The sequence below is a fragment of the Bos indicus genome, chromosome 11 (assembly GCF_029378745.1).
Source record: "Bos indicus isolate NIAB-ARS_2022 breed Sahiwal x Tharparkar chromosome 11, NIAB-ARS_B.indTharparkar_mat_pri_1.0, whole genome shotgun sequence".
Classification (NCBI taxonomy): domain Eukaryota; kingdom Metazoa; phylum Chordata; class Mammalia; order Artiodactyla; family Bovidae; genus Bos; species Bos indicus.
In genome coordinates, this window is record NC_091770.1 from 33684969 (window position 1) to 33701901 (window position 16933).

Below are 16933 nucleotides of genomic sequence, written 5' to 3' on the forward strand. Positions count from 1 at the left end.
TCTTAATTTCTAAGAAAAAATTACTTAATTTGCATGAATGAAGTCTATAGTTAATACAGCAAATTTAACTCTTCAATCCAGGGATCCAGTGGTCTCCTTTCTGTTAAGACTTAAAGCTAAAAGCTCAGACTAAACCAATCAAGTCAGTTCATATTTTCTAATTTCTGAAACTCTCTGGATTTCAACTTAAGTGCAAATTAATATCATCTGAGTATAAAACAGAAATTATTAGGCAGTTATAGATGTTGTATAATCTCTAGGGATTTAAATTAAAAAAAATACACTTCAGATGTAAGGCTGAAAACTACTTGATTTATGTTAATACTGATGTGTACTTAGTGATTTAGAAAAGGATTTTATTACTATCTAAAACTTACTTACTAGTTTTAAACTCACAAATTAGCTTCTCTTTTGTTGGAATCTAATTATTTTTATGTAGGGCAACAGTCCAGCTAGCCAGGGGCAAAATTTTACCTTTTAAATGGAAACTTGAATAGGGAAAATGATAGATTTCAAAGCTAAACAATATCTACTGCAGAACGTCCACATGGGACTGGGGTGAGGAAATATGAACAGCACAAAGGTATGTGCTGCCAATTCAAGGGTAGATAGGGAGGTCCAATTTTTCCTTGACATTTGATGAGGTTTTCATCTTTCTTAGAATGTATTCAAAGTTAGTTCTTATTTCTTGCTTAAAAAAAAATCCTTTTGGGTACTTAATTCTGTATCAAAAACATATACTAGCTGTCACCTCTTTTCAGGCTTTTGTAAAGATCAAGTCTCCATCTTTTATGGGCATAGCATGAAATCACTAATTTAATAATTTTCATTTCTTTTATCTTTTGCTTTTATGATCTACCATTGATCCTACACATTTCTTTAAAGACTCAAAGGCAGTGACCAGGCAAGTATGGAGCAGACATGCTTGTAAAATATCCATACAGAAATAAACCTGGCTAAAAATAATCCTAAAAGAAATATTTTTTTTACTTGATAAAGCTAGTTTAGATACTTTGAAGTATGATTAGTAATATAGAAAACTGACTAGAGGGATTCCTAGGATTCTGTGATAAAGAAGAATTAATAGAAAATGTTTAAAAAGCACACTAAGGAATTGATTATATAAATTTAGAGGCTATTAGACTTAACTCAGAGAAAGCAATGGCACCCCACTCCAGTACTCTTGCCTGGAAAATCCCATGGATGGAGGAGCCTGGTGGGCTGCAGTCCATGGGGTCACGAAGAGTCGGAAACGACTGAGAGACTTCACTTTCACTTTTTGCTTTCATGCATTGGAGAAGGAAATGGCAACCCACTCCAGTGTTCTTGCCTCGAGCATCCCAGGGATGGGGGAGCCTGGTAGGCTGCCGTCTATGGGGTTGCACAGAGTCGGGCACGACTGAAGCGACTTAGAAGCAGCAGCAGCAGCAGCAGACTTAACTCAACATGAGGGTAAACCACAAATTGTTATATATTGAAACTTCCATACCATGCTATCTAACAGAGCTTGTTAATGCATTTAGGCATGCATTGTTAAGAGGATTTCCTTATTCTTTTTTAATTAAATGAACATTTATTGAGCATCTTCTCTGTGGGGTATTATGATAACCACTATGGTTATTTCTCCACTCCATATGTGGCGCTGTGCAGCCAAGGTCAAAAAAGCAGTTAAGTGTCATCCAGGGAAGAGACTAGTTCCTGATTCAAGGTCACTGTGAGCAAACACCCAAGTGTGCAAGGCTCAAGTTGTACGGTCTTTCCTTACAAGAGAGAATAGAGCGTGCACATAAGATCTAGCCTCTTGCAATGTGCTAGTCTCCTATGGCCTAAGTGGACCCACTGCACACCCAACAAGTGTTCTAACTGCAAGCACCACACCACTTTATGCTCCTGCAGAAGGATCACAACACTGCCCCTATGGGAGTTTTCTGTGAAATATAAAAAGTGAGGGATATGCCTGCGGGCCAGTGATGCACATCTTATGCAGAACTCAAGCCCAGCACAGGCTGCCAAAACTCTTAATCTTTCTGTAAGGAAGTGTTCCAAGACCAAGGCCATTCTTATGTTACTGCACAGTAGATGGAGAACTAAGTCTAACTACCTCTCCCAACAAGAAATACAATGGCGAACAAGGCATTAAAAATATTGCCTTTCTTGTGAGATGAATATAATGAGGAAAAAGACTAAAGCAGTTTTTAGAAAATACCCTTTGAGGAAATTAAGACAGTGAAACCTAAACTGACACCTGATTATTGAGAAGGGGCTGGCAAAGTGATGAGAAGGGGAACACAATATAATGAGATAAGGCACAAGTTTGAAGACCCTTTGCCAGAATTAATTTCATGCATTTTAGGAATGAAAGAAGACCATGAAGTTGGTGAGTTAAAGTGCTGAAGAAGAGGAGGGCTATGAGAGTAGGGAGAGGAGAGGAGGGGATAGTGGCATGAGATGAGCATGCATTGGGAAATCAGCAGATACAAGACCACAGAATGCTTAGATTTCTTACTTTCTTTATATATGACTTTACTTTTTATTGTATGTCCTCCTGAAATATAACTTGATATTATCAGTTCTTTTGACAGTATTTGCAGATGGTAATTAACACATATTCAGTTCAGTTCAGTTCAGTCGCTCAGCCAGGTCCGACTCTGTGACCCCATGAACCAGAGCACGCCAGGCCTCCCTGCTCATCACCAACTCCCGGAGTTCACTCAAACTCAGGTCCATCGAGTTGGTGATGCCATCCAGCCATCTCATCCTCTGTCATTCCCTTCTCCTCATGCCCTCAATCTTTTCCAGAATCAGGGTATCTTCAAATGAGTCAGCTCTTTGCATCAGGTGGCCAAAGCACTGCAGTTTCAGCTTCAACATCAGTCCTTCCAATGAACACCCAGGACTGATCTCCTTTAGGATGGACTGGTTAGATCTCCTCGCAGTCCAATGTCTCTCGAGTATTCTCCAACACCACAGTTCAAAAGCATAAATTCTTCACCTCTAAGCTTTCTTTGTAGTTCAATTCTCACATCCCTACCTGACTACTGGAAAAATTGTAGCCTTGACTAGATGGACCTTTGTGGCAAAGTAATGTCTCTTTAATAATATGCTTTTTAATATGCTGTCTAGATTGGTCATATCTTTCCTTCCAAGGAGTAAGTGTCTTTTAATTTCATGGATGCAATACCATCTGCAGTGATTTGGGAGCCCAGAAAAATAAAGTCTGACATTGTTTCCACTGTTTCCCCATCTATTTCCCATGAAATGATGGGACCGATGCCATGATCTTAGTTTTCTGAATGTTGAGCTTTAAGCCAAATTTTCACTCTTCTCTTTCACTTTCATCAAGAGGCTCTTTAGTTCTTCTTCAGTTTCTGCCATAAGTGTGGTGTCATCTGCGTATCTTCAGTTCAGTTCAGTCGCTCAGTGGTGTCCTACTCTTTGGACCCAATGAATCGCAGCACGCCAGGCCTCCCTGTCCATCACCAACTCCCAGAGTTCACTCAGACTCACGTCCATTGAGTCAGTGATGCCATCCAGCCATCTCATCCTCTGTCGTCCCCTTCTCCTCCTGCCCTCAATCCCTCCCAGCATCAGAGTCTTTTCCAATGAGTCAACTCTTCACATGAGATGGCCAAAGTACTGGAGTTTCAGCTTTAGCATCATTCCTTCCAAAGAAATCCCAGGGCTGATCTCCTTTAGAATGGACTGGTTGGATCTCCTTGCAGTCCAAGGGACTCTCAAGAGTCTTCTCCAACACCACAGTTCAAAAGCATCAATTCTTCGGTGCTCAGCTGTCTTCACAGTCCAACTCTCACATCCATACATGAACACTGGAAAAACCATAGCCTTGACTAGACAGACCTTAGTTGGCAAAGTAATGTCTCTGCTTTTCAATATGCTATCTAGGTTGATCATAACTTTTCTTCCAAGGAGCAAGTGTCTTTTAATTTCATAGCTACAGTCATCATCTGCAATGATTTTGGAGCCCCCCAAAATAAAGTCTGACACTGTTTCCACTGTTTCCCCATCTATTTCCAATGAAGTGATGGGACCAGATGCCATGATCTTCGTTTTCTGAATGTTGAGCTTTAAGCCAACTTTTTCACTCTCCACTTTCACTTTCATCAAGAGGCTTTTGAGTTCCTCTTCACTTTCTGCCATAAGGGTGGTGTCATCTGCATATCTTAGGTTATTGATATTTCTCCAGGCAGTCTTTACTCCAGCTTGTGCTTCATCCAGCCCAGTGTTTCTCATGATGTACTCTGTATATAAGTTAAATAAGCATTGTGACAATATACAGCATTAACATACTCATTTTCCTATTTGGAACCAGTCTGTTCCATGTCCAGTTCTAACTGTGGCTTCCTGACCTGCATACAGATTTCTCAAGAGGCAGGTCAGGTGGTCTGGTATTCCCATCTCTTTCAGAATTTTCCACAGTTTATTGTGATCCACACAGTCAAAGCCTTTGGCATAGTCAATAAAGAAGAAATAGATGATTTTCTGGAACTCTCTTGCTTTTTCGATGATCCAGCGGATGTTGGCAATTTGATCTCTGGTTCCTCTGTCTTTTCTAAAACCAGCTTGAACATCTGGAAGTTCACGGTTCACATATTGCTCAATTCTGGCTTGGAGAATTTTGAGCATTACTTTACTAGCATGTGAGATGAGCGCAATTGTACAGTAGTTTGAGCATTCTTTGCCATTGCCTTTCTTTGGGATTGGAATGAAAACTGACCTTTTCCAGTCCTGTGGCCACTACTGAATTTTCCAAATTTCCTGACATTTTGAGTGCAGCACTTTCACAGCATCATTGTTCAGGATTTGAAATAGTTCAACTGGAATTCCATCACCTCCACTAGCTTTGTTCATTGTTTTGCTTCCTAAGGCCCACTTGACTTCCCATTCCAGGATGTCTGGCTCTAGGTGAGTGATCACACCATCGTGATTATCTGGGTCATGAAGATCTCTTTTGTATAGTTCTTCTGTGTATTCTTGCCACCTCTTCTTTAATGTCCTCTGCTTTTTTAAGGTCTATACCATTTCTGTCCTTTATTGAGCCCATCTTTGGATGGAATGTTCCCCTGGTATCTCTAATTTTCTTGAAGAGATCTCTAGTCTTTTTCATTCTATTGCTTTCCTTTATTTCTTTGCATTGATCACTGAGGAAGGCTTTCTTATCTCCTTGCCATTCTTTGGAACTCTGCTTTCAAAGAGGTATATCTTTCCTTTTCTCCTTTGCTTTTCTCTTCTCTTTTTTTTTCACCGCTATTTTTAAGGCCTCCTCAGACAGCCATTTTATGTTTTTGCATTTCTTTTTCTTGGGGGTGGTCTTGATCCCTGTCTTTTTTACAGTGTCACGAACCTCTGTCCATATTTCTTCAGGTGCTCTTTCAGATCTAATCTCTTTATTTGTCACTTCCACTGTCTAATCATAAGGGATTTTATTTAGGTCATACCTGAAAGGTCTAGTGGTTTTCCCCATTTTCTTCAATTTAAGTCTGAATTTGGCAATAAGGAGTTCATGATCTGAGGCACAGTCAGCTCCTGGTCTTGTTTTTGCTGACTGTACAGAGCTTCTCCATCTTTGGCTGCAAAGAATATAATCAGATTTCGCTCTTGACCATCTGGTGATGTCCATGTATAATGTCTCTCTTGTGTTGTTGGAAGAGGGTGTTTGCTATAACCAGTGCATTCTCTTGGCAAAACTCTATTAGACTTTGTCCTGCTTCATTCTGTACTCCAAGGTCAAATTTGTCTGTTACTCCAGGTGTTTCTTGACTTCCTACTTTTGCATTCCAGTCCCCTATAATGAAAAGGACATCTTTTTTGGGTGTTAGTTCTCAAAAGTCTTGTAGGTCTTCATAGAACCATTCAACTTCAGCTTCTTTAGCATTACTGGTCAGGGCATAGACTTGGATTACTGTCATATTGAATGGTTTGCCTTGGAAACGAACAGAGTTCATTCTGTCGTTTTTGAGATTGCATCCAAGTACTGCATTTCAGACTTTTTTGTTGACTATGATGGCTACTCCATTTCTTCTAAGGGATTCCTGCTCACAGTAGTAGATATAATGGTCATGTGAGTTAAATTCACCCATTCCAGTCCATTTTAGTTCGCTGATTCCTAGAATGTTGACGTTCACTCTTACCGTCTCCTGTTTGACCACTTCCAAGTTGCCTTGATTCATGGACCTAACGTTCCAGGTTCCTATGCAATATTGCTCTTTACAGCATAGGACCTTGCTTTTATCACCAGTTACATTCACAAGTAGGTGTTGTTTTGCTTTGGCTCCATCCCTTCATTCTTTCTGTAGTTATTTCTCCACTGATTTCCAGTAGCATATTGGGCACCTACCGAACTGGGGAGTTCATCTTTCAATGTCCTATCTTTTTGCCTTTTCGTACTGTTCCTGGGGTTCTCAAGGAAGGAATACTGAAGTGGTTTGCCATTCCCTGTAAAAAAAATATTTCTCAACGAAATAGAAAAAAATATCACTTTCTTTGTTATAGGCACATATGCTTGTCTAGTTGAGCAGAGCTATACCAGCTATTTCTAAAAAGTTTGATAATTAGAAGATGTAAGTTATTTTGAGGTCCTAGGTTGATTGTCTTTACCTTTGAGAATAGGCCACATTTCTAGTTTTATTTTGCAGGACAAGGGCTCTTAGATTACACTTTGGAAACTGAAGACATTATGCTGTAGATAATATAAACCCTGCTTATTTCTCTGAAGAGTATTACTTTTTTGTTTTAGCAAGGCAGTAACATATTTAGAATATAACTGAAGGTTTGTCTTGAGTACCTGCCCAAATAACATTTCAAAAAAAAATTTTTTTTTCTCTAGGTGAACTATTTTGTGTCTTCTTTGTGTATGAGCAGTTAAGGGCCAGCCAGAGATTTGGGCATAATTTATAATCTCATTGCTTTCTTGTGGCAGTAGTTGCCATGGAAGCAAGATGTAATGACTGACTTTATCTCTCAGTTCCTCAGATCAGTAAACGGCAGTTTTTAAAAAAATCATCTGAGTATTAGTTGTTGTGGCAGTGATACATCTTCAGTACACTCTCAGGATAACACCATAACAGGAGAAATTTCAATTAATGCTAGCTTCTCTTTCCAAGGTTCAGTTCTCCAAAATCTGCTTGCTTTTCATGCATTCTCCAGAGTCCAAAATTTCATAGGATGTATAATCCACAAAGCATTTCAGAATTTGGTAAACACATTATAGGTTTGTTTAATTATCACTTAAAATGTCATAAGTAGGGATTATCTTCTCCTAGTTTTTGTTGTTATATAATGTTAAATTTATAAGTATATTTTATATTGCATGATTGGTTTACAATACCTTATTTAATTATTACAAATAATAAATAGTGTGACTCTCTGGGTTATATCTGGAAAACAGTTTGGTATCATCTTTCAGAAACAAAATATAAATCTCTAAGATCTCTTTCCTGAATTAAGACCAGAACCTGTAATTTACACAGAGTTAATATAATTTATTTCAACAAGAACAGCCTTATGTATAATCACATGAAATCTATTTTAAAGTAGCTGTAAATGAGATTAATGTTGTCATGATGTCAATTTAGAAGAATTAAAAAAAACACTTCTAACTAATAAATTATACCGTATAATTAGTGGTTTGGCTAGTAAAATAATAGTGGTCAGTACACTGGAATGACCCAGAGGGATGGGATGTGAGGGAGGTGGGAGGGGGGTTCAGGATGGGGAACAAATGTACACCCATGGCAGATTCATGTCAGTGTATGGCAAAACCACCACAATATTATAAAGTAATTAGCTTCCAATTAAAATCAATTCATATTAAAAAAAAAATGGTGGTCAGAGTTTCACCAAAAGGAATAAAAGGTTTTTTTTTTGGGGGGGGGGGTCCATTATTTTCAAAAAGCTCTTTTATAAAGTTCAGAATAACAAATAACATAAAAGCATATTCATTTATTGTTGAACCATTAGACACTTGGTAGGGATAATCATTGGAGAAGGCAATGGCAACCCATTCTAGCACCCTTGCCTGGAAAATCCCATGGACAGAGGAGCCTGGTAGGCTGCTGTCCATGGGATTGCGGAGGTCGGACACGACTGAGCCACTTCACTTTTCACTTTTATGCATTGGAGAAGGAAATGGCAACCCACTCCAGTGTTCTTGCCTGGAGAATCCCAGGGACGGGGGAGCCTGGTAGGCTGCTGTCTATGGGGTCACACAGAGTCGGACACGACTGAAGCGACTTAGCAGTAGCAGCAGCAAGAATAATCATACATGTTGATTGAAATGGTGGTTGCTAATGTTATAACTCCAAGGTAAGGGACTTCCATTGATTAAATGTTCCTATTTTTAGATACTTGCACATATGTTTAAATTGTCAACTTTCATAAAATCCCTGAGAGTATTAATTGCTTATTGTATATAAGAAACTAGGACCAAAGAAATTAAATATTTTAAGCACAATCATCTCAAAACCACCATGTGAGGAATTCATACTCTGGACAGTTTTAATTATAATTTACAGCTTCTAACCACTCTAAGAAAGGCCTCCATTCCTCTAAAAACTTTCCCCTTTGTTTTTACTGCTTAAAATTCAGCACGTGAAATGTGTAAAATTTAGAAATAATGTTTAAAATGCAAGCCTCATCATCAGGAAAGATATTACATTGATTCAAATTCAAATTTAGGGAATTCACATCATATGTCAGGGTCCATTATTTACTCAGTATCGTATTCAACATGTACTATGTTCTTTGCCTGTCATATCCAACTCACAGTAGATTGCAGAAACAGGTTATGATGGAGTAAAAAACATGGTGATAGATGAAGGGAAAAACATAAAGGATTGAACGTTACTGCATAGCACAAAAACACTGATAGGAAAGCTTCAGATGGCACATTCATCCTTGAAGAAATTTCAGTTTTTGCTAAGAATGAGTCAGTCAGTCTGTATCCTCTTTACATTAATTATGAACCAAAACTCTCCTTTTAGAGTAATGCAAAATCTTTATTCTGAATGTGGTACTAAGTAACAAATATACATTCACTTTTATTGACTGAAACTAGGTGATGATTTTATGAAAACTTGAAAGCAGAGAAACCATAACAAAAGGTTATTAAGTGCTATGCCAGGCAGCTTTGATAGCATAAAAGCAGTTGATAAGCCTTATTATTTGGGGAAGGAAAAGGCAACTCACTCCAGTATTCTTGCCTGGGAAATCCCATGGACAGGGGAGCCAGGCAGGCTAGAGGCCAGGTTTGGGGTTGCAAAAGAGTGTAACACAGCTTAGAGACTAAACAAAAACAAGCTTTGTTATTAGGGTGATATGATGACATTTACTTTCAGAAATAAAGTTAGTAGAAAGTAGGCTATCACAAAAAGTTTTGTTTGTTTTTTAAATAATACATAAAGTTAATGGTTATTTCTAAAATATCGGTTTCAAAAATAAAGCCTCAATCACATTCTATTGAGATAAATTCAGAAATCTAAGTTTGGTGAGCTTTTGAAAGCTCTTTCATAGAAATATTACTGGATACTACCCAACAAGGATATTTTCTTAGTCACGAATCTCCTTCACATAACTCTAATTTATAAAATAAGATCACGTAGTGTAGAATTACCCTGTGATTATACCCAATGATAGTAATATTTTGAGAAACACTAGGAAAAGATCCAGAAAAAGAGAGAGTAGGGATAGGCAGATGGTGATTATAAATGCAATAACACTGTTTAAAGGCAGCAGAATCTCCTATTTTAGAAATATCATATTGATATGCTTTAATTATTCTCAGACCTCTGATCCCAAACATGATTATTCATTTAGAGAGACATGCTACCAATACTAGTAAAGATAAAGTAAAAATTAAAAAGAACACTTCGATCAGCTTAGTCTGTCTTTTGTCTCTTCTCTTTGTTCATATAAAGAATCATTAAATATATTTTAAATAATGATTCACAAGGCACACTTTGAAATCATAGTCTTTTCAGCCAAACTTTCATGAGAGGATATTTATTGAGATAAATTCTCCATCCTTTAATATTTAAAATCACATTTTAGCTTTAGCTTATGAACTGGATAATTTATTTCCTACTCTTCTAAACAAATATGCTACATTGTTTTACCTTGTGTAACTTTTCTAATTAGATCTGATTTTTAGTGCAAATAAAATTTACCTAAAGAACTAGATTGGTTCAGAAGTCTGAACACTATCAAATAGGCATCTACATTATTTTATTTTCCCAGAATTTTTATTATAAAATGCATATCTATCTGATTAGAGTCTGAATACCCTTCAGAGGAACCAGAGATCAAATTGCCAACATCTGCTGGATCTTAGAAAGAGCAACAAAATTCCAGGAAAACATATATTTCTGATTCACTGACTACACTAAAGCCTTTGACTGTGTGGATCACAACAAACTGCAAAATCCTTTAAGAGATGGGACTAACAGACCACATTACCTGCCTCCTGAGAAACCTATATGCAGGTTAAGAAGCAATAATTTGAACTGGACATGGAAAAACAGACTGGTTTAAAATTGGCAAAGGAGTGCAGCAAGGCTGTATATTGTCACTCTGCTTATTTAACCTATATGCAGAATGTATCATGCAAAATGCCAGGCTGGATGAAGCACAAGCTAGACTCAAGATTGCTAGGAGAAGCATCAGTAACCTCAGATACATAGATGACACTACCCTTATGGGAGAAAGTGAAGAGGAAGTAAAGAGACTCCTGATGAAAGTGAAAGAGGAGAGTGAAAAAGTTGGCTTAAACCTCAACATTCAGAAAACTCAGATCATGGCATCCAGTCACATCACTTCATGGCAAATAGATGGGGAAACAATGGAAACAGTGACAGACTTTATTTTCTTGGGCTTCAAAATCACTGCATATGGTGACTGCAGCCATGAAATTAAAAGAAGCTTACTCCTTGGAAGAAAAGTTATGACCAATGTAGACAGCATATTAAAAAGCAGAGATATTACTTTGCCAACAAAGTCCATCTAGTCAAAGTTATGGTTTTTCCAGTAGTCATGTATGGATGTGAGAGTTTGACCATAAAGGAGGCTGAGTGCTGAAGAATTCAAACTGTTTTGTTGAAGACTCTTGAGAGTCCCTTGAACCGCAAGGAGATCAAACCAGTTAATCCTGAAGGAAATTAACTCTAAATATTCATTGGAAGGACTGATACTGAAGCTGAAGCTCCAATACTTTGGCCACCTGATGGAAACAGCCGATTCATTGGAAAATCCCTAATGCTGAGAAAGATTGAAGGCAGGAGGAGAAGGGGATGACAGAGGACAAGATGGTTGGATGGCATTACTGATTGAATGAATATTAGTTTGAGCAAGCTCTGGGAGATGGTGAAGGACAAGGATTCCTGGTGTGCTGCAGTCCATGGGGTCACAAAGAGTCAGACACAACTGAGTGACTGAAAAAATTCATATGACACTAGAAGATACAATATATTATTTTATTTTTTGAAGTGAAAACTGAAAATGTCTATGAAGTTATTGAAAGTAGGAACTTATATCCTAGAAAATAGTTCAGATAGTAGATTGACCGGAGAAGGCAATGGCACCCCACTCTAGTACTCTTGTCTGGAAAATCCCATGGACGGAGGGGCCTGGTGGGCTGCAGTCCATGGGGTCGCTAGGAGTCGAACACGACTGAGCAACTTCACTTTCACTTTTCACTTTCATGCATTGGAGAAGGAAATGGCAACCCACTCCAGTGTTCTTGCCTGGAGAATCCCAGGGACGGGGGAGCCTGGTGGGCTGCTGTCTCTGGGGTCGCACAGAGTCGGACACGACTGAAGCGACTTAGCAGCAGCAGCAGCAGTAGATTGACATGTCAGTGTGTATGAACTAAGTGAAAGTGAAAGTGGAAGTCACTCAGTCCTATCCGACTCTTTGTGACCCCATGGACTATACAGTCCATGTGATTCTCCAAGCCAGAATTCTGGGGTGGGTAGCCTTTCCCTTCTCCAGGGGATCTTCCCAACCCAGGGACTGAACTCAGGGCTCCCGCATTGCGGGCAGATTCTTCACCATCTGAGCTATAATGAACTAAACTAAAGCTATGTAAGTTGTACTGGTTTTACACCCATCACTTTTGGATTTCTCTCTTGTCAATTGAACATTGCTATAAAACAGTGTTCTAAAACAGGGATCTAGAAAACCCAGGAGTTCTCCATATAATGAAACAAGAATCAGCACATTTGGAGTGCTAATTTATAGCCTTGTCAACATATAAATCACATTTTCTGCACATGCATAATACAATTAAAGCTATGGCTTTTCATGTATGTACGTATATTATTTATATATATATAAAACACAGGACACATATTTCTAGACATACAATGAAAAGGCAGCCAAAAAATATAATTTGTGGACATAAAAACACTTCTTGTCCCAAGAATTTTTTTTCCCATGGCATTGCTGCTACTACACACACATTGTGTGTGCATGCGTGTGTGTGTGTGTGTGTGTGTATACATGTATATATATGTTAACTTAAAATTACCAAATGCAGCAAACTCCCATCAGGATATACTTGGGAGTATGATATCACATTGATGGTTCTGGGTATTAATAATGTATTTTGAACCTGGGAGGAAAGAGAAACTGAAGGAAAAAAACAAAGACTGCTCAGGACAAATTTCACTTACCACTAAATGTTTGGTAAGAGCACACAAAGCTTATTTCTTTTCATCTGTGTCATCTACATCTGGTACAGATCTCTTATCTGTGTTAAAAAACTTGTGGTTATTGTTAAGAAACTTCTGACTTTACCAAGTAAAGATACTTTTTTAGGATATAGAGGAATTGAACCTTTTTATCTACCCTTTGGAATAACAATAGAGACAAGCAGAAGAAAGATATAGGAAAAAAAATTAGGCAAAGTCCAAGAGGAGAAAAGAGGCAAAAAATTGAGAGCAAAAATATAAGTTATATGTAAGGAAGGGTAAGAATAAAATGTCTCTGAAAAAAATGTATTGAACACTATTCTGTTCCCTCAGAATAGGTTTAATTCATTTGATAGTAAGAAGAGGCTGAGAAAGGAATGAAGATATCAAGCTGCCACAGTTGATAATAATTAAGTCAAAGCATGAATCCAGCAGAATATGCTCTGCCATGTCCCAGTCCAGGGCCCTTGGAACAGGAAAGTGAGGCTGATTTATAAACACTTCTTTTATTTTATTTTTCATATATACCATGCTGCTGCTGCTGCTGCTGCCAAGTCACCTCAGTTGTGTCTGACTCTGTGTGACCCCATAGATGGCAGCCCACCAGGCTCCCCCGTCCCTGGGATTCTCCAGGCAAGAACACTGGAGTGGGTTGCCATTTCCTTCTCCAATGCATGAAAGTGAAAAGTGAAAGGGAAGTCACTCAGTCATGTCCAACTCCTAGCGACCCCATGGACTGCAGCCCACCAGGGTCCTCTGTCCATGGGATTTTCCAGGCAAGAGTACTGGAGTGGGGTGCCATTGCCTTCTCCGATATACCATGCTAGTAGGAATAAAATGGCAGGCTGGTAACTAAGTTCAAGGATCCAATTGCCCTTGATATTTCCTGCCCCGTTTATACAGGCCAATAACTGCAGTTCAGTGTATGCAGACAAAGGTTTGTGCTCTAAAATCAAATAATTGTTGTCTGATGTTTCTATTACCTCAAGAAACAAAATGTTTCCAAGCTTAGGAAACAACAATGTTAAGCCTTTATGAATATTCCATTTTAACTTTTTTCTTATACACCATTATATTTATATACTTAACATTGTATATGCCCAGCTCTGATTTCTTAATCTGACCTATAGCACTCATGGAATACTGGAGTTGTTAAGCATGATCCTTGACTTTTCCAGATAGTCTTCTGAATGAAAAAGTAAAAATAAAATTAGAGAATTGGGTAAAATAGTAAAAAATGTGCTTCAGAGAGATAAAAGATGACAAATGCAGAAATATAAAGTTATTGAGCAATATTAAAGAGAAAATGCAGATTGACAGGCTTGGAAGCACAGGAAGCAAGTTATAATAGTTAACACATAAAGCATTGTACACACATAAAGCAATGTACTGACATTCTTATTGTAGTAGCATATACTAAGCTCTATACACCGTTCCTCACTCCCTACTTATTTTGGAAAGGAAACTTCTCATTCTGACTTTCAGTGGAAGGATTTCAGTGGGACAACTAATCCTGGATTCTCATCCTTCATCCTCAAGCTCTGAAAATCATAGTTCTATTTACACCTCACCCCAAACCCTACTTATCCCCTCAATGACAGGATTACCTTTAAAATTTTTTTCCAAAGAAAAATACTAATCAGAGATGAATAGCTGATAAGAGAGAACCCTAGAGGTATAGGTCAAGATTTCAGTTCTTTAAGCTTCCAAAACTTCTCTGGTACTGCAAAGAGATCTTTTTTGTTGTTTTGTTTTTGTAACTTCAATGTATCTTCATATAGCTTTGTTTTAAGTTATTTGAGTTAGGCCTTTATCACTTATAACCTAAATAGCCTTGACTAATAGACTAATTAAAGCCAGTATAGTTTATTTGTAAGGAATCTAGCATTAGTTCACTTTTTATGGGTCCGATGAAAAATAAATAATTAATCCAGCAAGCTCTGATTCTGTACAAATGAAAATTAGGGTATAAGAAAGGTTAATATATGCAGAGTACATTATGAGAAATGCTTGGCTGGAAGAAGCACAAGCTGGAATCAAGATTGCCGGGAGAAATATCACTAACCTCAGATATGCAGATGACACCACCCTTATGGCAGAAAGTGAAGAGGAACTCAAAAGCTTCTTGATGAAAGTGAAAGAGGAGAGTGAAAAAGTTGGCTTAAAGCTCAACATTCAGAAAATGAAGATCATGGCATCTGGTCCCATCACTTCATGGGAAATAGATGGGGAAACAGTGGAAACAGTGGCAGACTTTATTTTTGGGGACTTCAAAATCATTGCAGATGGTGACTGCAGCCATGAAATCAAAAGACACTTACTCCTTGGAAGGAAAGTTATGACCACCCTAGGTAGCATATTCAAAAGCAGGGACATTACTTTGCCAACAAATGTCCATCTAGTCAAGGCTATGGTTTTTCCAGTGGTCATGTATGGATGTGAGAGTTGGACTGTGAAGAAAGCTGAGCACCGAAAAATTGATGCTTTTGAACTGCGGTGTTGGAGAAGACTCTTGAGAGTCCCTTGGCCTGCAAGGAGATCCAACCAGTCCATCCTAATGGAGATCAGTCTTGGGTGTTCATTGGAAGGACTAATGCTGAAGCTGAAACTCCAATACTTTGGCCACCTCATGCGAAGAGTTGACTCATTGGAAAAGACTCTGATGCTGGGAGGGATTGAGGGCAGGAGGAGAAGGGGACGACAGAGGATGAGATGGCTGGATGGCATCACTGACTCGATGGACACGAGTGTGAGTGAACTCCAGGAGTTGGTGATGGACAGGGAGGCCTGGAGTGCTGCAATTCTTGGGGTCGCAAAGAGTCGGACACAACTGAGCGACTGAACTGAACTAAACTGAATCTTCTAAGTTAAAAATATTGATAACCAAGACTGTTGACAGAATATTTTACCTGAGACAATAGACTATTTTCAAATATTGAACAGTTTGTTTTCAAAATATGTACCAGTTACAAGTGATAATTGATGTTTCACTACAATATGTCTCACTGAACAACTATATGGAAATCAGCCTGTATTTCTGCTGGAAGGTGTTTGATAATACAAAAACACTTATTTTGCTGTTATTATGCACGATGAATACGTTTTTATTTTAAAATTGCCAGACAGTATTAATTAAAGTTAGATTTCTTTTGATGCATATGAAACACAAAATGAGTATTCTGCCTAGAGGCAACGACTAATTTAAATCTGACATTTATCTTTCCAGGTGAAATTCTTACGTATCCCTATTTTCCTTGTGTGTGTGTGCGCACACTTGGTAGCTCAGTTGTGTCCAACTCTTTGTGACTCCACAGACTGTAGCCTGCCAGTCTCCACTGTTCATGGAATTTCCCTGGCAAGAATACTGAAGTGGGTTGTCATTTACCACTTAGGGGATCTTCCTGACCCAGGGATAGAACCCAGATCTCTTTCATTGGCAGGTGGATTCTTTATCACTGCACCCTACTTTTCTTAGAAAATGCATATAAAATTAACATAATTATGTGTATTTGTAACAACACTTTTTCTCTGTGTATTTTAATATAGATCCAACATTTAATATTGTATTAAGCTCTTTACATTTATAAATATTCTTAGAAGAGTTTTTCATAACAGTAGACACAAAATTAAACATCCTTTTAAACTGTGTATTATTTTCCTTAATTTTGATACATCATGGTTTACTTAGCTCCAGTTCTCAACTGGGGAAAATGTGGGTGGAGTGTGTACTGCTAAGCAGTTGACCTTATTTTTGTGCTTGCTGCCAACAAAAAATTAATCAAATTTTTTTTTCACTTGGGCTTTTAGCTACTCTTATTGTCTACCCTTTTTGCCACTGTCAATATAATATGGGGCCAATACTCCATGAAGTACACACATATCACATATGCTCACTATACATTTGAAAGAAATATGAACACTCTAAGTTTAAGAAAGAGAGTAACTTGTCTAAAATAAGCAAGCAAACAAATACTTGTCTAAAATAAGCAAGCAGAAGCTTTTAAGTTTAATTAGGTTCCATTTGTTTATTTTTGCTTTTATTTCCAATATTCTGGGAGGTGGGTCATAGAGGATCCTGCCGTGATGTATGTTAGAGAGTGTTTTGCCTATGTTCTCCTCTAGGAGTTTTATAGTTTCTGGTCTTACGTTTAGATCTTTAATCCATTTTGAGTTTATTTTTGTGTATGGTGTTAGAAAGTGTTCTAGTTTCATTCTTTTACAAGTGGTTGACC